Source organism: Varroa destructor, unplaced genomic scaffold (assembly GCF_002443255.2).
Source record: "Varroa destructor unplaced genomic scaffold, Vdes_3.0 BEIS01000004.1, whole genome shotgun sequence".
Lineage (NCBI taxonomy): Eukaryota > Metazoa > Arthropoda > Arachnida > Mesostigmata > Varroidae > Varroa > Varroa destructor.
Window position 1 is genome coordinate 19,541,339 of NW_019211457.1, and position 23,399 is coordinate 19,564,737.

The window sequence follows — 23,399 nt, forward strand, 5'->3', positions numbered from 1 at the left end:
TTTCTGATGCGTTAGCTGCATGCGGAACAGACGAGAGCAAATCATCATTGTGAACTACCAGACATCGGAAACACTATGTGTAGCATGGCCGAGATATTTCAGTGTGAATTATTTGCTCTCCGTATATCTCCATTTCCGGCTCCCGCTTCATATATAAGATTTTAGGGTTAGCTGGCTAATTGTCACATGCCCCTTACCAATACCCCGTTACGGTTCCAACTATTTCTAAAAGCAGATTAGGGAACCAATTCGCGATGTTTAATCGTGTTTCGCAGGTCTACCTTAAACAATATTCTCATGCCGTCAGTATCTCGAGGCGTGATTAGGCAGGGCTGACCTTTTCGCAGAGCCATTTAGGCCAACTTGAAAAAAGAGCAGAGAAGCCACTTGAAAATGTGTAAAAAAAAACCTTAAAATGAGCCTAGCTTTTTTTCATTTTATGAAGACCCCGAACGACAATGTTTACAGTACCCACCTCATAACGTCATAAACTATATATAGGGCATGTCCAAAAAAATTGGGAAGTAGCATGGTTATAGCCAATAAAGAACATAACGAAAATGGGTCGGCAAAATACGATAATCCTGCACAGTCATGCGAACTCAAAGATAAAGTACTCGGCGTTCTATGTGAGCTTTTTTTAAAGATAGAAGAAATGCAGGGAATTTCGCTCAAAAAATGTGCACGCTGAAATAGCGCGTCCACGGTTTCGACGATAAGTTCCAATCTACCCTGTTTCACGTCGGCACTGTTGCTAGAGTTCAAATGTGACTCTGTAATGCCTGTTCTATGAGAGCCATTTACATCACTGTTGTATTTCAAGTAAGTCGTATTTAAAATAGCCGCAGAGTGAATTTTCATGTTATGTGCCAACCGTCGACACCCAGCTTTCGGCAAATCTCTCTCTCTTCCTCTCGCAAACGATCGCTCACTAATCCGCTCTCCCATCTGGCATCGAACAAAACAACGGAGAAAAACGCTCACCGATTCGATGTGGGGACTTGAGCGCTCAGTCATTTACGATTCGGGAAAAATGTGGAAAGAACTTCGACGATGCTGTTTCGTCCTTAACAAGAAAGCCTTTATTGCTATTAAAAATGTTTGCGTCTCCTTCATTTTGCTGTTCCCGGGTTTAACCCTGCCGACGGGTGCTACGGCGCCCAATTCAGGTCAAGCTCACGTGGAAGCAAGGAACGGAGGGTACACAGACAATATGAGAAGGTGACGAGGCTGTAGTCCATTTTTCTTTGAAGGCATTCGACTTCACTGCAAGCTTACATGGGCAGGCTGGCTTGCGATAGATAGTATGTCTGGAAGTGACGATCGCTTACACCAGTAGGCCGCCGAACGCATAACAATGGACGGTGCAGATTTTTGTCAGCGCAATGGTGATGTGCCAGGCGGCATAGTCTTTCCATACTGTCATTGCTTTCGGTAAAATTTAAGACTCTACTGATATTGCTGATAGTGTGCTGTTAAGCGTATGAGCTAGGAGACGTGTAATAAAACTAATGCAAGGTATGTATATGATATGTATAGCTTCAAATGAGGTAAATAAATAATTTTATTAATAAATATAACTCGTGACGATCTTCACGGTGGTCCCTCCTTGGTAAACTACGTAAATCGAGTTTGTTTAAGCCTATCTATCTTTCGGCGTTTGCCGCTAAAAGGATGTGATAACATATTGAATAGCAGTGAGAATAAAAGTGTAAACTTTCAGCAACAACTATATGCGCACATTCTCATATTTAGGTTGTATGTACCCTTCGACTGTACATTTTCTAGAGGAGGCCTTTAGCTCAGTATACATCGTATACTTTGAGCTAATGTTATTCTATCGCTCTGGGTCTTCTGCCTTTAATGCAACTTCTGAACGAAAAAGCTGCGTCACTTCGGAGTTTTCGTCGATGAAACTACCAGTTCAGCGCTGCATTTATCTTTCCTGAACATTTCTTCTGTAGCGTGTTTCGTTAGGTAGCTGCTCCCCGGCGGATGCGCAGGGCGACTATTAGAGCGGTTCTTTCGGATTGTCTTGTCCGAATCACATTAGGCTACCTTGATTAAGGTCTCCCCTTCTCCCATCTTACCTTACGCGACACGACCTGCCCTACACTTTTCGACGGTTCTTGCGATGCCTTCACGGCTTCGGCTGTATCACTCTATTTTACACATTACACATATATCGTCACGTACGAAAATTGACTTTTTGTGCGTTTGAAGCGATCGCGAACCTCTGACGCCGGTCCCGTAGATACGTGAAAAAAATTCAGACGGTCTTAGAAGAAAAAGGAGCAGCAGTTCCATTGAAGTACTATGTATGAAGTGTTAGTCATATATTAAAGGTTTGCACCGTACTAATGTTCGATACGAAGCTCCAACGATTAATCAAATAGTAATTGGTTGGATAATTTGAACATATGGCTTATCCAACGCCATTAGTACGGAATGCGTGAGAAATATATTGTTTTTATTCAACAATAGGCCCATATTATAGACAGCGATGCATGATCTTGGCAATATTAATCTGATTTTATTATAAGAATGATGACACACTTTATTGCTAAAAGATGCCATTTCGTTTCTCGACGTACGAGGGGTACACCCTCTAAGCAAACGTAAAAATTGGATACGATCAGATTAAAATCCAATGTGAACAGAGCACAGTATGTAGTGCAGGCAGGCGATGCCTCTGGCTTCAAAACGCATAGTTTTCATATTCGAAACTACTTCAGTCTTCGCTGGCTTGCTTCGACTAGAAGGTTTTTCTTCCTCTAGCTCTCTCTTCACAGTCATTCAACGTCCGCGGAGACCTGTGGTGTCTTCAAGGCCGTATATGCGCCAAAAAATAGTTTTACTTGGAAAGAAAGCTAAGCTGAAATATTACAGTGCAATATCAGCAGCATTCTAGCGTTATGCGATACACCATAACATCAGGAACAGAATATTTGCTTGCAACAAGTTTGTCTGAACTCCACCTTACACTATAGCAGATTGTTCTTCGCAAAAGATCCTCTTATTTTTTTAGCTATTTTAGTTTGTCGTAGCTTTTGAACAAGTAAGAATAGAATCTTATGCAAATAGTGTATTTCTCTTCCCAGGACTTCCGTCCATCTTTCTAGCAGTGTATCTTTTATGATGTAAGAAAGCTTTGTTTTTGGAAGCGATGCATTCGCGGGGCCCGGTCTATCTAATTGTTTCTAGCAATGTTACACTGACCGAAGCAAGTGATAGCCAGATGGAGCGATATCCGGGCTATAGGCCGAGTGAGGCAGAGCTTTTCATTGAAGGTCTATTAGCACGCATGGTGTAGCGTTGCTATGCAGTACTGTCACTTTGTGTCGCCCAATGTCGCTCAAAAGTTTTCTCTGTCAACTTTATGGCTCAGATGGATAGCTTGATTTGCGTAATGTCCTTCTCTAGTCCTTTCTTGAGGTTTGAATGGCCCATAGTATAACACTCCTTTCTCATTTTACCGTATTCACAGGTACAGCTCTCAATCATGGATATTTCTTTGTGTCGTTCAGCTGGAAAAATCTGGCCATTCTGGCTTGTGTTTAGGGATGCCGCGTTCAAAAAAGTTCGATCATTTATCACAATCTTGTATGAAAATGACGTATTCTGTCATGTAAGCAACGTAAGGCATATGCTGTTAGATGATCTTTTTGTTATTTTCATTGAATTCAAATGGGTCCACTCTTCTTACTATTTAATGTTTGCCAGTACAGACGAAACATTTTAAGAACAGTTTTGTGGGTCATTCCTAGCTGTACAGGGAGCTCCCAGATCGACTGCGCCCCGTTTCTCTTAAGGAGTACCGCTCGTTCGTCACCGGTCTCTTTTTGTGGCCGTCCAGAAACTAACTGATCGTCCAAATAGAAATTTCCGATTTTGAAGTGACTGAACTGAAGTTGGTAAGTGATAAACACTACTGCAAGTTCACTTCATGAACCATTCTTTTATCTCTGCAGAATTTTTCGAGCACGAAAATAGTGAGACAGACAATGTCGAATCATCCGTGACAGTCCATGCCTGCTAATCTTCGAGACACGTCGTGGTCATGCTTAACGAAATATAGAAAGACAATATTGGTTATGCTGCTCTTCGAGCTCTATGACTGAGGACACGCGTTCACCTTATCGAACGATAGCGGTTCAACGGAAACAATCATCCTGGGAAGTTTCAACTGGGTAGGTTCAGTTGATCTGATGTTGGTGCCATCTGTCGGCCCCAACAGGATCCAATAAAAAATGAAAAGAGATATAGATATACTGTCTCTTTGTAAGTTGCGTACCTGTTAATCCGATAAATATCAAAAGCTCTAGCTAACTTTAATAACGCCCTTCCTCTATCACAATAATAACTATCTGTTCTATAAAACATTACATTGAACTGACAAATAAGAAGCAGGAACTAAATTTTGTTAACTTCTTGTTAACCGGGACAGAGGAAAGTCGTCAATATAGATCTATAAGACGACTTACTGGAGGGAAAATCTGATGTTTAGTTGACTAGTCAAGGATAGAATCTCAAGTCAAGGAAGGTGAAATCGGAACTGGCAAAATTTCGTATTCAATAGCATTTTTGAAAAACGAGTAATTTCATCGTATAAAACAGCAACAGTATTAGCCAGGACGTCAACAACTCCTTAGAAGACTATTGGGCAGTTTTGCTCTTCACAGCGATCGGGTTTTGGTCGTTTCCATAAATGTATGTCTGTATATGCGCCTACCTTGTCGAAAACAATTTTTGTCATATTCTATATGTACACTTAGCATAATGACAAAACGTTATGGATACAATGACCTCCTAGGAAACAACAAGCTTCTCAATTTGAACTATTTTAACATAGCATCTAAATGTAATAGATATTATAGAAAGAAAGTGAAGATCTTTAGTTCTTTGCCATGGAATAGAATACGGTGCATTGTACATTTCTTACTTGCTTCTTACACGCTGTCCCATTCAGCTTCTATGTCAATCTCATCCTATAACAATGGGGGTAACGGGGGTAAAAATGCTAACCCAAAACAACAACGTAACCGCGTGACTATAGCATAATCATGAAATATCTAAATTAGAGTAACCGAAAAATAATTGAATCGTTAAAGAGATACGACTGTATTGCTAAGGCAGGGCAATAAAATAACGCTGAGACTTTCGGATAATGTGGCTTCACAGAATCAGGGGGATGGGAGAATTACGTTCAGAAATTGCATTCGGAGAATAATAGTAAGGTTCATGCTCATCATACGCAGAAAAAAAGGTGAATAAGGTAGTGACTCCGGATAAAGGAGGCTCTTCTACCAGGCAATGCAATTGGTCTCAGACGCGGTTAATTTGCAGTTCGCGACCCACCATTGCCGAACGTCATCAGCAAACTTTTCACCACCTTTTCTCCATAAGCGGCGTGTGAGGTTTCGTTTCTATTTAACCACACTTTGTGCCCTTAGTAAAGGTTATATGTGGCCACGTTAGGCAACGCTGCCGCAAAAAAAGTATGCCAAGAAGAACTCTATCCTACTACTACTACTACCACCACTATACGGCAGTAATCTGATGAAGCATCGTTGCAGTACAAGCCAAATATAAGTAGATCTTTACAAACATAAAACAGATAAGTGAACCGATTGGCCATTCTTCCCCTTGTGTGCATTATGTCCTCAGAGAAAACGAACGATGGGCCGTTTATAAGAGAAGCGTAGACCGAATCTTGAGAAAAACAGTCATCGTCCTTAACACACGTCGGGGCACTAGTCGTCTCAAGAAGCGTCATATACTGTTTCCCTATCGTGGAATATTAAATCGATTCACTGCCAGATACCCATGTGTAAATAGTTATGAGTAATATCATAAAGTGATGCACATGGTGAGAATCGGCGGTGCGCAATTGCAGAAAAAGCTTCGCTGTTCTCTCGACTTGGTTTGTCCTCTCGTAGAAACATGCGTTGAGATTTACCTGCCCGCCCGTTCGTCTCGGCCGTATCAAAGGCTAGCCACCTGTACAATACTGGGTTTCGTAGGTTTCACTATAGTTGGCACATTACTGTCCCTTTTCTGTTTGCCATGCATTCACCCGCCTTAACAGCCACAGTATCTACTAGTTTTTTACATCAACTCACAAAAATTGTTGCTATCTCGTTTTGCTAACGGTATATAACGGCAAAGACGGGTAAATTAATTACTACTGAAATGCTCACACGCCACTAACTCTATCGTGTGACTTTTTTTCGACTATCGTCTGACTTTTTTACATTATGGCATCTGATTGTGGACATTGTAACTAGCATTCCATGCGTACTTTGTGCCGATTGTGGTCGACAACTTCATCCTCGTAGCTGCTTTAGGAGGTTAGCATTGCGTTGCAAAAGCATCTGATTGAAATGTTTTCCTTCTCAGCTTCTGTATAGCCTGGGCTTTTGCTTTCGTTCATATCAGGCTGACTGTTCAATGAAAAATATTCTGCTTAACGATGACCCTATAGAGAAAGTGTGAGTCCTGGCTCCTTATACAGATTCCGGCCATGGCGCAATCACGTTTTTCCTTCATAAAAAAAACAGGGTTCTTATCATTTCTGTGATGACAAACTGGCAGGCTACGAATCGACAAGATGTATCCAAAATTATCTTTGGCTATCAACCAGGAATGTCCATCGCCATATGGCGTCTGAAGTGTCAAAAAACTAGATGCTATTCGTCAAGGATTCAACGCATTTAAATATTTTCCGTTTTGGTGCAAAATCGTACTTCACAGATAATTGTTGGGTGTCCTAACAATTTTTCAAATTGTCCAATTAGGAAAGTTCATAAAGGTGCGATACTGCATTTCGAACGTCATGATCTGGCAGGTAGACAGTACATCAAGAACAAATGACTGAATGGCCCGCTGAGTTGTATGAATGACCAAGAGGTCTCATCCTCAACAAATCCGATTGCCGAAGAGCTAATTGAACTTCACGTCCGCAGCTGCGAAAGTAACGGCTGAACTCGCTTAATCAGCCGTTGCTTTTCTAGTAATGGCGAATCATCGGCCGACACTTAAATAGTAATGGATTTCAAATTTAGCGCGCTTAAGCCAACGTAGTTTTAATTGTTCAGTATGTAATACATCGTGAAATCAAAAAAATATGGCGTTTCTCTTTAACGACGGATCTAAAATGCTGTTTCAAAAAAATTCACTTTGTACAGTGTCGGTGTATTAAAGGGAAAACCAAGTACGATAGAAAGACACACGCCGGCCCGTCGTCTTTGAAGCCGAGCGTAAGTGCAACGGTACTTGTAGTACCTTAACTGCAGGCTTTATTAATGACGCATCTTGAAGTGTCTTATCTTTCCAGTAAGGCAAGACGATATTGGCACTAATTGCTATTCGTATTCTGCCTAATGAAGTATCCGCTTTTACTTAATGTGCTTCACTTTTACTACGATGATATGTGATGTTGTTTTTAGCTTCTGTGATCTTCAAGTGCTATCGCCGGCTCAAGTGTCGCCAGTGCACAAAATGTCTTCGGGGTTCATGTAATTTATTAAAACAAAGTACTACACTCATACGGAGCTATGCCCACACGAAATGTGTTATCCTCGATGAAGTACAGCCATCAGGTTCCGACGAGGCTGTTACAGAACTTATCATTCTTTGTTTCGTTTAAGCAACCAAAAGGTCCTCCTACGCTTTTATCCGATGGACTTTGAAACAGGGGGTAAAAACGTCTCCTTTAAACATGAGGGCACTGTTGAAATGATATGGCGTCCGTAAAACTTTACTAGGAAAAAATTAACTTTAGGACTGCGCTCTGGACAATAAGACCACTGCAATTAGTCTCACGACAGATGAATGCACCTTTCGAAACAAGCGACACTTTGGTTTTAACGCTGAGTATGGCGCATGCTGTACATCTTACAGCATTAAACATTCGGTTAAAATCTCAAAAGAGACGCCTGGCAACGGAGCTGAGAAGCTTAATAGCAATGACGATAAACAGAAAGTATAGACCAGCCAGGAACTTGTGACGGGGACTACGATAGGCTGCCGTCAACAGTGTGGTGCGTTTTGCTATAGTGAGCGGTCAGTTCTTGGAAATTTAATGGGAACTCACGAAAAAGGAACGTTCAGCCTTGTTAGCGTTCATTGCCAAATTAAATGAGTACTTAGTCGTTTGTAAGAGATTCAATAAACTGCTTGAAAATTTGTAGGAACTCTTCAGGAAGAATAAACGGGATTTTGCTTATTCTGAAGCCAATCGTGACCAGATTTGGAAGATGGCACACGTCTAAGGTATGATCTATGATTATAGTAAGCACATCCCTAGTGGAGACGGACAGGAACCTAGAGTACCTCCTTACATCTTTAAAAAAGAATGTTAATATGTCTCGTTTCACTAAGGCTGTATTCTAGGCAGATTTCTATGTACAATAATTCTCATTTTGTCGATGAATAAATTTTCGAGGTCCTCTTGAGGAGGTTCTGCTTAGACGCCCCGGATACGACAACCTAAAGGTAACGGAAAAAAAAAATTTTTAAAAACGCCTTTATCCTGCTGACAAAGTTTGTTACGACTACGACTGGGTAAACGCAAACATCTACGTGTTTTTTGTTCGGATCTATCAAATTCTGTTAACCGAAGACGCCAACCGCAGTTGCATTCTGCATTAATTGGAATGGAGCGTGAAGCCATATCTCAAAACTATGCAATTGCGCTGGTTTTCCAACGAATGTTATCGCTTCTGAGAAATATACATGAAAAACAACACATGACAGAACCGATGATTTAAATTAAACTAAATAGGAACATCGTAGAGAACATTGTAAAACTTAAATTTTTTAAGTTTTGTTTTTCATCAGTATTCCATTCAACTAAATATACACTGCTATAGTAAGTGCAATTGTAATTTCATTAGTTACAATTCATAGCGATGATATTACGGAATTATATTTGTATTCTCCACATAAAGTATTCCAAAACTTCGATTAAGATACTTGAAGCAAACTACGTGAATAAATACGTGACTGGTTTTTCAACATGAATCGAAGCTGTACAACGATGTATTTCGTCTTTTGGGGCACATATAAATCGAAACTCTATAGGTCACTTGTTGAATTGATAGATAAATACACGTTTACGGCCATATGAGCGCAAAACGAACGGCTAACAGCCGCTAGTTCCTGCCAGCTAGCGACAAAGGTAAACCAGTTATGAACATGTCGGTAAGCCAACTCGTTGATAGGACTGCGTCGCCGAAATAGGCATTAGATGAGGCTCGGCTCGAAAGGCGGGTAGAGCGGTTTGGACACTTGGGTGGAAATCGCGGGCGGTCGGCTGACCAGTGCGACCCGGCTTGCGCGGGGCGTCCCGATCAGGTTCAATTCCCGTATGCAGGATGCCATTACTCTACGACTGTTTCCCTCAAAAGCAAGTAGAACCGCCTGAGCGGTTTTTTGCCGCTCCCCAAAAAATGGAGAGGTTTTCGAATGATTTGTGTTTGCTACACGAGATGTTCACTGGATAAGTTGGAACCAGGCTCGTATTCAGCATGTCCCTGGCTAGCGTCCGAAGAGTACCGAAATCAGCTACTCTTGCCTGTTGCATCGTAGTAGCTAGAGTCATTTGGGAACACTAATGTAGATGGCCCGAGGTGTGTTAGCACTATGAAGCTCGAATATTGTACTCCAGGTAGGCCAACCCGCATGCATGCCATTAGAACCATCGTTCACTCCCAATGCATCAATTAGCCAGTTTTCGAAGGGCGATAGAATGGAAAATTCATGAAAGGCACTCCATGCAGCACCAATCGTAAAGTATTGCGATTAGTCCTGCTAGAATCAGCCAACGCAAACAAAATCGTACGCCATTAGTATGGCATGCTATTTCCTGGGCGCAGGGATATAGACTAGATACGCCCCGCTTGTGGTAGGGAACCAGCTAAGTACGTCCCTTCTGTCAGCAAAAAACTTGCGAATCCGCCGTGCTAAGCAAATAAACGTCGATCCTGTTGGGCAACGCGAACGCTCGTGATCATAGTATCTACTACCCCGAAAGCACGATGTGTTTTACGAAAACGGGAAGCCAGACTGCGTGGACCTGTTTTCGCGTACCCGTGCGAGGTACCCTCTCTCAGTTTAAGGCTCATAGTTATGTCACCATCTAGTTTATCATAAAAAATCTCCTGCTTGACATGTACCGGGAGAGGTCCCAAAAAGTATTAGCCTATTACTGCCAGCCAATGAAAAAGCAAAGTCAGCCCGTTTCAACACATATGTAACTAATAATTAAAACGTTCAACCTACCACACATAGCATACTACGTTGACGCTCGGATTTCTGTTAGGCGCCAAAATAATGCGATGTTATAATATACGGCTTGGGATGCCAGAAAAATGTGGATGACGCCCCATCATAGCTATAGAAGATCAGTTATATGGAATACGTGACAGTAATATACAAAGAGTATCTCCACTAACAGCGTCACTGAGGTATGATTGATCTCTAAGGAGAGAATCTCAACTGGATTTGTTCGTGTTTTTGGTTAGTAATAGGTTAGAAAACCTTTTTCTTTTCTTTGCTCTTTGATTGTATCGCTAGCTTGGCCAGTGTTTTTAGCAGCTGTTTTAGATAAGCCGTGATGGAAGTTTTCTCGTTTTATATGGAATTATTGCACATAATTCTTCGCGTTCCTTCCCCGTACGTGTTCTCGATTTCAACTTCTTTGGAAAATCTCTAGAAATTACGATCTTCATTGTTTCTGATTTAACAAAGAACCCCCTATGGATCTAATCGGAGTTAGTGGGGTTTGAGTGCGCCAAATTCGAAATTCATTACTAACAAGGTATTAAAGCCGACGATCCACCGCGATCACGGACGCCTGTGTTTGTAAACCATTAACAAAAGTGATTTACACGTAAAACTTTTCGTAATATATATTTTAATCTACGGATTTGCAGTACGGAACATTGTACGAGTTAAAGGCTGGGAGTTGCTCCTAAACTTCTTCAACTTGACAGTTGGGGAAAAGGAAGCTGCAGATTAAGTTGCCTGTAAGTGCAAGGCTGATGCTAATGAAATGGCTTACAGTTATATCTTATAAGTACCAAGGGTCGAGAATTTCTTGGTATTCAGTAAGTTGAAGGGCTATTTTTTATTCCAACCTTCGCCGTGGCAAGAAGCGTACTCGACAGAATGAGAGAAGCTGCGGTTACGATTTTTCGCGCGTTTTATGTGAAATCTGTGAACGAGACTAAGTTTTGGTTCTGTTTGCTTTTGTAGCAAATATGGTGTTTTGCATTACCATGTGTACGCTGCATACATGGCCTTATTTCGTTAATCATCTCTAGTCTTCGACGATGCACTTCCTAAAGGGTTGCAGGTAACACTGAGTGCCTTTAAAAGGTGATTCGATGGACCATTTCCAGGGTTAATGTTCTACAGTTCTGGGCTTAATTATGGCCGAAGAGTGTGCAACTAAAGGCGACTGAAATGTCAAAATTAACACTTTAAAGCATTCATCAATCAAATTGCATATGTTAAGCTGCCACACTGTTAGGCCGTGTAACATGCGAGAATCAGGCATACGTGTCTAAACACGTAACAAAACTTGCTTTTCGCCTTTTTCTAGCAGTTGGCTTAGCAGTAACTTATTCAGGCTTACACCTTAGTAGGTCGGCGTTTAGTTTGCATATCCTGTAGTGACTTGCTAGCTTAGGAGCCTGTGGCACATAGTTAAATAGCCATTGTGTTATCCTAACATGTTTTAATATTCGTTTTTGCGTTACCGCCAGCAAACACGCAAGCTAATATTTACTAATACTTTCGTTGATCTGGTTGGGACACTGCAAATTTACAGCGTGCAGGAGATCAGAGTGGCTGGAGCAGCAAATAAGGCATTGCTATTTGGGTATTCACGTCGACTGTGTAGTGACTAACCTCATGCCTCTGCTATTATGAAGAAGAACCGCTGATTTGGCTTATAAAATTTAATGCTAGTTCATTTTTGCACTTCCTTTATTGTTAAGGATGTCGGATAGGTACACAGTGATGTTTTTGCAGAACTCGTAACTTTGTTGTATAAAAATGTAATTGTAAAAGAATAGACCAAAACTGAAATTTTGAAATCTTAAATACAGTTCGTAACATATACATGTAAGATGGAAGTACAGATTGCTAACCTACATATCGGATCACTGAAATATGGTGTTTTTTTGCAAGAGAGCATCTCACACAGACACGCATCTAATCTAAGCTTCACTGATGGATTCTGTCACTGCAAAAATGAAGGTCGATTTTTCATGACTTAAGTTGTTTATCGATATGGCTGCACGAAAAGTTAGCTCTAATCAAAGCCAAGGTAGCAATTTATTTTCGTAACGAAGCATAAAGACTACAAACTAATTTTTTCAATTATATCTCATACAAGTACTTACCACTCTCACTTTTTAGGGAGCACCCTGTAACGTAGTGCGTTGCATTTCTCAAGCACTTTTACTTCCTTTTTTGTTTCTCTACATGCATAAATGTCCTCTGTAAAATGTTTCGCTAATGATGGGTGATTCATCCGAAAACCATATGTTAGTAAAAATTGTAAAAAACCATATGTTAGAAGGTCCTGTAACTCTACATCAAACAGTCAAATGGATAGCGTTGATACTCTCACTAATCTCCAATTGTTACTAATTATAACGCTACTATTACGTTATTCCTTCTTATAGTCATATGTACAGGGTTTTTGAAAGCATAATTAGCATTCTGAGTTTACTTCGCGCCAGATTTTTGAGAATAATCCTATGTTGAGTAGATTACCTCGCAAAGTTAATATTTTAATTATGAGGTTCAATCGACTTGTGACTCACGCGTGTATGATCTGCCTACGATCTACGTGCCTAACAGGCCGAATACCTACATCTATTAATAAACGAGTTTCAATAAGCTGCTTACGCAACGATCAGGTCGGTCTGATGCAAGGAATAACCTTGCTCACACTCTCCCGTAAAGGTAAAGACCTTCATTTTTTTAGAAAAACAAAAAGCCAAAACAACTCGACCAGTATATGAAATTGTGCTTTTGACGACTCTTTTGACGGCTTAACTATGCCAAATAGTCTGAAAGAGAATTGACTTTAATTACTTGCAGACTACTATCCAACATTAATTACGGACAGAAGGCATTATTAAGGAAAGAGTCACAGGCTACTTCATGGTGATTCCCAGTTGAGCACGGGAAACAATACTTTAGAAAATGTATTTAGTAGGCCTTCGTAAACTCAAGCAATGAGCAAAAACTCTTTCGCTTTCTTATGCTTTTTGAGTTCAGGTCCTTGCAAATGATGGTTCTCTAGCTTTTCAATGAATCATAACCATCGATCTTAGCTGCTGAAGGTGCAAGATACAAACGATATGGAACCTGCACTGATTCTTTTTTTTCGGTTCACGTTCATAAGGAGGGAACCTACGTTCTGGTAAAGACTGGTGATTGTATTGTTGAATGTAGCCACACGACAGATGCTTGTTCCGAGCAAGCAAAGATCTCGAAACGTTGACTAGGGGCACTATTTCATTACATGTATAAGTGAAAAGCACGGGAAAAGCTGCGGAAAATCGTGGCCACTTGCAACTCTACTTGAAAGCGCATGACTCCTTCTGTTGGCCTAGCAACTCGAAAGAGCTAATGGAAGATGTTAGGGTCAGTCAAACCTTGAAAAACTGTAATCGCACTATATTTTGAAGGTCAGATCTACAATTTTGCACGAAACCTACGAGTATGCGTCTTCTCTAAAAAGAGATTTTCTAAGGCGCAGAGAATAAATTATATCGCGTATTTTAAGATACGTCCACACTTTACTTTTATGTGTCAGAACCTTGAAAGCATCTATTTGTCTCGTAAACTTATATTAAGCATACCATAAGTAACCATATGTGGTCGGCCTATTTTGTGCGCCCTGGACCGGCTACATCAGAAGCAGTGTTTTTTCTTCATCAAAACTAAATTTATGCTAATGAGAGTGATTACCCGAAGTAAATTAAGATTATTGTAGTCCACTTTTATATCTTTTATCCTCCAGCGTTTTTTTTAATACGCTGTCTGTTTTATAAGCTATAATAAACCACGCAGATAGCTCTTATCCCGTTGTTGAGTAGACTCTCAAAATAATATCACCAATGGAGTTACTCTACCGCGGAAAACCGTACTTAATTTCACCTTTGTCTTGACTCGTCCATTAGAATAGGTAGAAAAACAATAACACAAGAAATCTATGAAGTCTATATTGGCTCTGAACAGTATATACCAGCAGGTACACAGATTTAATAACTCAATATGAGTTGACTCGAAAGCGCGTCTGTAATCGCCTGACAGACACTTTCATCTATTGTGGGCTAGGTTCCCTTTGAGTATTAATCATACAATAATGGGTACCTGGATATGCACGATGTATCCTCCTGTTTTGGCCCATCTAGCTTATTCTACATCTGTCCAACTTGTTTTTGCCAACATATATGCGTATTACGCAACCCAATGCTGCAATCTTCTACTATGCGACAGTTTTTCGTTTCATATGCTACTGATTTCTTGGGGTATTTTCGGGACGCACACAAATAGTACGGCGTACTCAGTTTGCTATTTCAGAAACCTCACCAAAAGTGACCTTGAATTTTCTATTATTTTCCGTCTCGTTTAGCTACCTTCACTCCTATATCAGATCTTTTTCTACCTTGTCATCAGATATGACTTGAAAACAGGTCTTCCGTCTGACATGGCTGTAACGAATACTGAAGTGGTGCGCCCTGGCTCAGGATCTCGTTGCTTCAGACAGGATGCGCTATGCCTTGCTCTAACGATGACGGGTTGACAAGTAAGCTGTCATCATTCCGTCTATTTTGCTCTTTTCTAAAAAAGGAGAGCAGAAGGGTTACTTGCTATTTCGTCCTATTTGCTGGTCAAATAACCAGTTCGAAAATATGACCATGAACTTTATTTTATTTTGAAGAATTTCAGAAATAATTCTCTGTTATGGGTGCGACGTCAAAAGCCTTTCGGTTTCAAAATGTTGTTCGTATTCAGTGGCCTCAAATACATGTCCACACATTGAAATATAAAGCGCGTATTACCCTTATTAACATATTTTCAAGGCGACAAAAGTGATACGCTGCCTTTTGCAGAAGCCGTTTTCATGTCATGATGTCGGTCAAAGCAGCAGTCATTGATAGGGAGACGCTTCATTTTTACGCTTTTTGCTATAGGATGAAGTGGGTCGCATTGCTAAAAATAGAAATTTCGAATATATATGAGCCAATATTTGTACTGCGTGTACAACGTGGAAAGAAATATGCCCTCGGGACCTTTTTCGACCGTCAAGATGGTACCGAGCGCCAGACGTATTTTATACTCTACGAAGATTGAGAAGATTATTTGTTGCAGACCACTAGGTCTGCATGCGGGTGCCAACATATCATTATTCATTAACGCTTAGTCTCAAAAGGAAATTAGGGCAGCTGGACATAAATCGGAGTGGATACCATGGACAGGGTACAGAACACTAACGTCATCGTCGTCGTTTTTGCACCCTCATGGATTCAGCACAAAGGCACAAGGCAATATACTAACAAGAGCAGGCATACCTAAGCGGCCAGCATCTAAGTGGATCTATCTGCTCGATGATTGTTTCGATTAGTCAGTGAAACTGCCTCGAACGCCGGTTTTATAGTTAGAAGTGCGAAAAACCATATCACGGCGATGCTTCGCAAAAGTCCTCCATTTGGTTCTCTCAAAATATCTCCAGGGAGAAAAACAGGGCTACATTCCGTTTTTCTCCCTAAGCTATTTGATAGAGCATTAGTCTCCTATATACCAGTGCTTTGTACCTTTAATGAATTTTTTCAATCACAAAAATATGCTCAGAATGTCCAGTAGATGCCACAAGTTACTGTTCTAATTTAATCAAGCAAATGCCTGAGCCATAAGTCTCTCTGTACTGAATTAGCCTGTGCACAATTCTTTGCACCAGGCCCTTTCTGCTTTATGGTACATCAGGCTGGTTACATAGAGCGTATTTGTATTTTAATTTTAATAAATATCGCATTATAGCCCATAAACAGAAACCCCGTAGAGGCCATGCCAATAAATATTATAAACCGTAACTTAATTGAAATACATACAATGCAATTAGTATAAGACGCTTGTTTAAAATTCACTCAATGCACACCTGAATTTTAAAATCGGAATTGGCATCAGCAATGTACTTTGTTCGTCTAGCTCATTTTAAAAATTCGTGTCTTTCGATCATGACGAGGAGTTGGATTACTGCGTTTTTGCAATCCAAAGGTAAGAAAATAACATCCTTCGTTAATTATTGTGGGGGTGTCCCTTAAAGAGAGTCTTACGATATGCTAATTGAAGTAGGGTTTTTCGTTTCGATATTGAAATTGCTCGAATTTTACGAGCTTTGAACGTGGCATGTCTTTCGAACCAAGTCACATCTAGTATTGACAGTTACGAACACCCGCTGCCTCAACCGTTATTCTTAATTGGCAGTCGAGTCACAGGTACCCGACGACTCATACCCAACGATCAACAAAGAGCCATTGTTCATCAATAGGGGAACACTCAGCACCTATGCTCTTCCACCCTGAGCCTGTGTGGCTGTTTTCTTCTCCCCAAGTATTTTAAACATTCTGACTGGACGTTAGCTTATACCGTTTCCGAATATTTGTTGTACTTATCCAGTCTTCTAAAAGGGTCCGAGTTCAAAATAAAGGTAGCTGGCTCTAAGCAAATTTCTATAACAAAGCACTATATATAGCATCAAGTGAATGGCAAATGGTACCTGTTTTGTTTTACCGCAAGGTTTTTCATGTCATCGTTATCGTGAGGTTATTACAGCCGCTGTTTTCCCAAAACTTCTACACTTCAGGTTACAAACGTTTTCCATGCTTATTCTGCTGTGTATCATCTGCGTAAATTGTGTCTGTGTAATGTCGAAGAATAGTAGTGAGGATCACACTTTAAACGTTTGTATAAATTCCCATTGTTCACTTCAGGCCGCGTTCTCTATTACGAATTCAACATTTGTGGTATGTTGCATTGTGCCCATCGTCCTAACGGTGACATTGTCTTTCCCTCGTACGCATTATCCACTGCCTTGCTCGTCTAAGCATACACTATAAAGAACAGCGTCTTTTTATTATACCGTCTTGAAACGTGACCGCGTAGCCATGTGCTATTCGCCCTTTGGAGAACTGCTGTTCTCTGACGGCTTGGTCTGTGTCCTAACAACAATCGAAAATAGCGGAATTTTGAACATGAGAAAGACATACGCGTTGCCTGAAACAAGGCACGTTTGATCGCCAGCATCAACCTTTTCCTATGATGCTACACAGACTGATTTAAAATCCTTTCGCTCCGGGTGATTGTGGGCGGAAGGAGCTAACCGAAGCTAATGCTAGCATTCAGTCAATAGACTCAATAGCGATGCAAGTACTCAACAGCTTCGACCTGTTCTAATCAGTCTGGTACCGCTCTGCAATGCTTTTTACTGTAGCATTTGCTTTACTTCATCCGATCGTATAAATAAGGTCACACAAAAGTTCGACAAAATACATTCTTGTGCAGTATGTTCTAACGATACTTGCGTACCTACTTGTCAATTCAAAATGTCCGTCTCTTATTGACCTAGCGATTGTTGTTAGTGACGAGCTTCACTAATAAAATAGGAAGCTTTTATACTTCTAGTACATAAAGGCTGCATTCTATTTGATTGTTGCCTGCCAGCATTTTGTGTTCAATAGTGATGAGCTCGTTACTTTAGACTGCTGAAAATTATCACTAGTAGTTGTCTCATAACTTTTCTATTGTGAAGTAAGCTAGGACCTGACTGGTCAATCGAGCCGAAAACCCTGATTACTAGAAGAATACGCCTCGCGATGATATACGCAATGCGCTTGATAAGTGGGTAATAGCACCAGTATGCTTAATGAGACACAGTAAACAATTTGCGAAATTCGGATCGAAGACACGAAAAGTTTGCCTATACAATATGGCTTTTCGGTGCAACGGGCAAATCGGAGGCGTATTAAACAGCTGAAAATCTATCCATAAATTTAAAAAATTCTTACGGAAATAAGCACAATTAATAATAATAATGAATAATCAATTGACAAATGTAGATTTAAAAGCGTCATTATAGCTTCACGCAGTGGAAATATTTGTATACAGTACTAGTGTGAGGTCTTGAGGGATATTTTTCGCGATTTCCAATATCCACCCCAGATAGCACACAAGCAAATCATAAGGCAAAGAGTCAATACGCAAATAGCGACTCGGTTTTAGTCTGTCTGTGATCTGTCGGGCCGCCGATCTTAACAGATCAAAGTTAGCGGGTAGATGTCGAAGGTCTTGGCTTAAGTTTTGTCATGTCTAGGCACGTGTTGGTCTTACCCGCTAGGAAAGATGGCGGAGGTCGTCAAAACGTTTCTCGACTTGGGATGCTTCGAACCATTTTCTAAAGTTGATAAGGTTTAACTATTGAAAGCTAGAATTTCTTAACCGCCGCAGCGTTACGTGCGCCAGATGAGCAAAGACGATACGCAAAACTGATTATTGTGACGTTTAAAATTAGAACTAGAATGCTTGCAATTATGACAAACAACATAAGGATTCGCTGTTGAAAAACAGTCTCTCTCTCTCTCTCTCTCTCTCTCTCTCTTTTAATTAATACTCTTGTAAAAGTATTAATTAGCCCCTGCACTTCTGTGAAACATTGGAAATTTTAATAACAGACTAGCATACATCAAGGGATGAGAATATCGTTTTCCTTAACCCAACAATCTGATTAATCTTCGAGCAATCCGATTTGTTAATGCTGATGTTGCTCATCCTTCTAATTCAAGGCTGGTTGCACTATCTAACATTTTAACGTTGTTTAAAGTTCGCTTCGCCGTACGGTGTTGGCTTTTCCAAACGTGTTAAAATGACTGTCTCTTTGTGTACCTCTGAATTTGAAACCCTCTTCGGATCAGAAAATAGGAAGCGAGATATTTTGAATCAGTCTCCCGAGAGGCCATTATTCACGGCTTGGTTGCATCTATTGCAGAATACACAAATCGCATTTACCTACCTCTTAGTGATTTTATCCCGCTGGCGTATGTTCAGGTGTTTCTGTTTCCAGCACCGCACGCCCAATCCGCTCTTCCCTTCATACCAAGGCGGTCTACGCATGCTTCCCTTGCTATCCGCCTGCCTTGTTCAGGATTTGATCGCTTCGCTGGCAAACGTTAGCCGAAGTGACCGTTAACGCATCCACGGAATACATCTCATTAGATTAAATTGAGAAGATGTAGAATGGGTGGAGTACTTCGCTTTTGACTGATATTATCGGATTGCATGCAGCAAGTTCTTCTTCAAAAGCAAAGAAGAAAAACAAGCATAATAAATAGAAAAATTGACAGTGTTAGAAAATGAACTCTGTCTTCAAGACGGCTACGAGTTCTAACTTTTGAAAACAGGGATAGTCATCACAGTCGCGACCACGACTTCCGTTAATGAAGAAATTGTGGCTCGAGCGGGCTCGTTTCTGCACAGTGGGGAAATGCTTACCGAGAAGAGATCGAAAAAGTATGCATTGACCAAGAAATCGTGGACCCTACATAGCTGGACAATGTTCCTCCCTTCTTTTGATGTTTTCATCAGTGTGGCCAATATTGTTGCTGGGAGCTAGTCCCAGAGAAGGGGAAATTGGGATATTGTCCGTGGATGCCTTCATTTCTCTCGCATGTACAGCAATGTGCGGTCCCGACTATGTGCGAGTATTTCCCTCCCTTTTTTGGAAAGAGCCTTCTTCTAGCCGTAACAACTGACCACATCTAGTCATTTTCACTGATAAAGTGTTCTTGCGAGGTAAATATATTTATAAGGGAAAAGTGTCGTAAAATACTTTAAATTACATAGGAGAAAGTGAGCCTAACGCAATAGAAGTCCCCTCGCAGTGAAGAATAAGATGCGGTAAATGTTCTTTCGCATATTATCATAGGGCCAATAAGTTACGTCGCACTAAGTAAAGCATTATTGTCGTTTTAAGTTTCCCCCAATCATTACACAGCATTGTGCGTCTATTTCATTACATATCCATCTGTCGCATTATGTAAGTGCTATATACACAGCAGTAACAAGCAATTGCGTTATCTAAACACATCAACGAAGCGGTAACGAAACGATAGACATCTCTGATATCGAAGCGAAAAACACTGCACGTACAAGAACATAGTACTGAAGAATGTATATGGTTAAACCAACAAATCATCAGCCACGAACCCCTTCTGTGAGAGTATTTTGACATGCCGTAAGGTTCAGCTCTTTTCAGCGACAGGACTTTATATCTTACGTACAAATTTTAAATGGCCATATCCTTGAACACATAAGACTTCAATGATGGATAGAAAAAGATTTGAAAAACGCAATTTCCATTAATTTAAAAGCTCCGACTCTAAAGTATAAGTGTCATGCCTGTCCCCTTCACAGTATAGAAAATGTTTAGAAACACCATAAGTTGACCATGCTAAACAACTGCATTTATTAACGAATAAAATACCTACAGTTAACATCTATGGCTGTTAGTATCAATTATTTCTATAAAAAAAATTCTATTTCATTCGCTAGTTTTCTTTGATGAAAAATGATAATATCGGCGGATAGCGTATGGTGGGAAGCTTACGATGGCATTTCGAAGGAACTGACTGCGGTATAATCGGAGTTTTACCCGAAATCCTCCTTAGGTTCGTGGCGGAGAAGCGTGATAGGAATATATCACTATATCGTAACTACGAAGGTACACTTGTTGGCTCTTCCGAAGACCACGTGATTGGACATTTGTTTGCGATATACCCTGCTGGAATCTCTGCGAATCTATTATTAGCCATGATCAATAATCTTTAGCGAATGATGCGAAGCTCGTTTTAGGCTATAAATTCCATTAGGAGAATGACTGCTTTTTGCTGGCATGTACAAATCAGGATCTCGCCTAACAAATAAGTCATTCACTGGTTTTGTTAATATAGCAAGTATAATTAAATTCAATTTACATCATGTGAAGAGAATAACTGAACGAACATACAGTCATTAAAGTGGACGCGTTACAGCATTCATGAGGATCTCGCCATTAGCCCAGTTAACTCAAGGAAGGAAATAGTGAATTTGGAATATCCCAAAAAGGACTACCAGAACCAGCCATATCACGGAATTGGTCGTGCAATCCTTCACGGAGGAAAGGTCGCTATGGTGGACACTACTGAAGTAAGGGGAAGGCCTGCTTGAAAATGCTGCTAAGCTGCTTAATGATGACATTCATCATGTGATGGAGAAGCGTAATGAAGTTGAACGCCATCGCGCTGATAGTTCCTTAAGAAGGTCTCGCAAACGAAGGCTCTATATGATGAAACTGAAATCTCTCCATAGAGTTCCACAATAGGTATACAGGAACGTAGCTCACAAAAAATCACACAGTAGAAGTCTGCTTTATATTGGCCATGCGCTCTTGTTGAAGTTTGTCTGAACGTATCTGTAATTTGCAGTGTCTCTGTACTAAACAGCGGCTCACACACAGATGCGAAAGCACTGTATGGAGAAAAACAACAGCGTCTTATAAGACCCAGCAACGTCATATACATTGGTTGAAACTTACCAATCACAACAAGCAAAATAAGCCTCTTACAAAGGTTTGACGTATGTCTGAGAACCCAGAAGCCATGATGTTAACTAATGAGCTGTAGAAATCCAGCGTGACTGACTGCTATGAGTTGTCAATGTCAGGGAAATTGTTTAAGCTGTTTGCCCTCCAGAGAGCTAAGGAGAAATGGTGCGGTATCACAGACATGAACATACTATTAGTCCATGATACAAGCGTTACATAATCAAATCCAGATAGTTTAACTTAATATTTTTTTTAATTTGGGCGCTAATATGCTCGGTATTATTGTATACTACGGAGTGAATCCGGACAAACGTGTTAGGTTTTTAGCGGATTCGAACATACATGTTCATATGCTTACACAAAAGCTATATATTTATATGTGCTGATTGTGCTGTCACGACGATACGCCACGAGTGGAAACAAGAACCGCCGAGCCTCAAATCGTTTCTAGCCAGTGCATGACAATGGATAGACTGATTAAAAATCACTTACTTTATTAATCTATACTACGTTTTTTGAAAACGCAATCTTAATTAAAAAAATAACCCAAACGTATGCGTAACAGATTTGTTTCGTGTCAAAACGGACCATTCATAACCGCAAACTACGAGGCGAATGCAGACTTCCACATAACAAAAATTATGAGGATGCATTCGTACAATTCTAATAGAGTCAAATTAATAAAGCAAAAAATAAACGACTGCGGACGATATGTGGAACCAAAGACTCACTGAAATTCCATATAATAGATACATTGGTGCATATTCCTGAGATATTTATAGATATTAATCCTATTATCAAACCACTCTCATCCACTATTGATGTGAAAAAAGCTCGGCAGATGTCACAGTAACGAGTCCTACACCATCAGAAAGTCACTCCTTTGGGCTTCTGTTTACCTTCACGAACGACTGTTTAACCGCAACCAGCCTTTCCGTCGAGTTTAAGAAACGAATCTTCACAACACGGTGCAAAAAGAAATCGGCTTCCGTGTACCTCAATGACAAATAGGACTAGTTGCACCTATGGTATACGCTCGATAGACCTACAGACTTACAAATACAAATGATACGTATAAACGTGGATTGATCCTACTCGTTCTGATTGAATAATAATTACAAAGCTTAATAGGCATCCTGTAGCTGCCATAATAACAGATAAGAAACGAACTTGTTGTGTAACAGTCGGATTGTCTATTAGAGATAGCTCTAGTACCAATTCTCCAGCGTATCATCAAATAGCAACTCGGTTAAATAACAGCAGATAAAAAAACACTCGCTTAACCAACGTCCTGTGACATATGCTGTCATGTTATAAAACGTATTTGTAAAAATTTGTGCCAAAACCTTATTTGCGACGTACACAATCATTGATTGTACCTAGTACCGCTCAGACGCTAAACATCGCACATCGTTTCCCTCTAGCGTTTCACTTTTTTTCAGCAGCCTATCGTTGTGTAAATGTACAGACTTACATATCACAGAACCTTAATTAAAGTTCGGACTATTAAATCTGACATGTAATTCTAAATAGTATTTAAGTTCAATTCTAGTTGTCGTCTTCCTGTAGTCGTCGATTTATCCAAATCACTATTATTATACTTACTTGTAATGACAGTTAGTATCAGCATGTTCACCACAACACGATCATGCCGCGACTCGTGCACTACACCAGGTATTATGATGTTCTGTGAAAGTTCGGATTACGTTGTACAGAAAAGTATTACTAACTTATC

At 40.3% G+C, this 23,399-nt stretch overlaps 1 protein-coding gene and 1 long non-coding RNA gene across 5 annotated transcripts in view; one reads left to right on the forward strand and one right to left on the reverse strand.

Annotated features, from left to right (window-relative positions):
• LOC111249148 (uncharacterized) overlaps positions 1–23,399 on the reverse strand; it is a 334,604-nt gene that overhangs the window by 291,116 nt on the left and 20,089 nt on the right. The window lies entirely within an intron of this gene.
• LOC147755937 (uncharacterized) overlaps positions 1–23,399 on the forward strand; it is a 77,120-nt gene that overhangs the window by 40,906 nt on the left and 12,815 nt on the right. The window lies entirely within an intron of this gene.